This window comes from Myotis lucifugus, unplaced genomic scaffold, assembly GCF_000147115.1.
Source record: "Myotis lucifugus unplaced genomic scaffold, Myoluc2.0 scaffold_276, whole genome shotgun sequence".
NCBI classification, from domain to species: Eukaryota; Metazoa; Chordata; class Mammalia; order Chiroptera; family Vespertilionidae; genus Myotis; species Myotis lucifugus.
In genome coordinates, this window is record NW_005871324.1 from 1,591,442 (window position 1) to 1,592,221 (window position 780).

The window sequence follows — 780 nt, forward strand, 5'->3', positions numbered from 1 at the left end:
AGACAGGGCGCAGAGGCTGCGCCCGGGGCAATGTACCTAGGGAGGCTCCCACTGCACTGGGGTTCCATACATCCAAGGGCAGGGTGGGGGCTAGAACAGCCTGACCCCCATCTCGCTGTCTCCAATCCTCTCTGCAGGGTCAGCCCCCCTAGAGCAGCCCAGTGGCTGGCCTGTGGGGGGGAGGGGAGCAGGAGTGGAAACCCAGGGGATCCCCTCCACCCTTCAGAGTCAAACTCCTGAGCCCCCCTCCCTGCCCAGCTGCTTGTTCCCAGGGCCAGCTGCCCAGTTCTTTGGGGCAACTACACTCTCCTATTCTTCCGACCCCAAAGCAAAGCCAGGCCCCCTCTCCTGCTGCCTCCCTGGACCCTGCCCTGCAGCCCCCCAGCCTTCTCTCGCACTTGCACACAGCACCATGCACACAGCACCATGTCAGTAAACAGCTAACTCTGCCTAGGGAGTTAGGAGGGAGGGAGCGAGGGGGTGGGAAGGGAGGCGTGTCCAGAAAGTCCAGCCTTGGCTCCCGCGCAGAGGCACTGCCGCCCCCTGCCGCCAGGGGGCTCCAAGCTCCGAGGCTGGGTCTGTGCAGGCTGGCCCTGGAGTTCCCTTCTTCCCATGATCAGATTCCTAAGAATGAAAAGCTGGGCGCAGGCCCTGAGGAGGGAGAGGGAAAGGCTGAGCAGGGTGGCAGGGTGGCAGGGTGGCAGGGGAGGGCTGCCTCCTCAGACTAGGCAGATGGGAGGTGTATACAAAGGCAACTGCTGTGGGGACGACCCTGAAGGG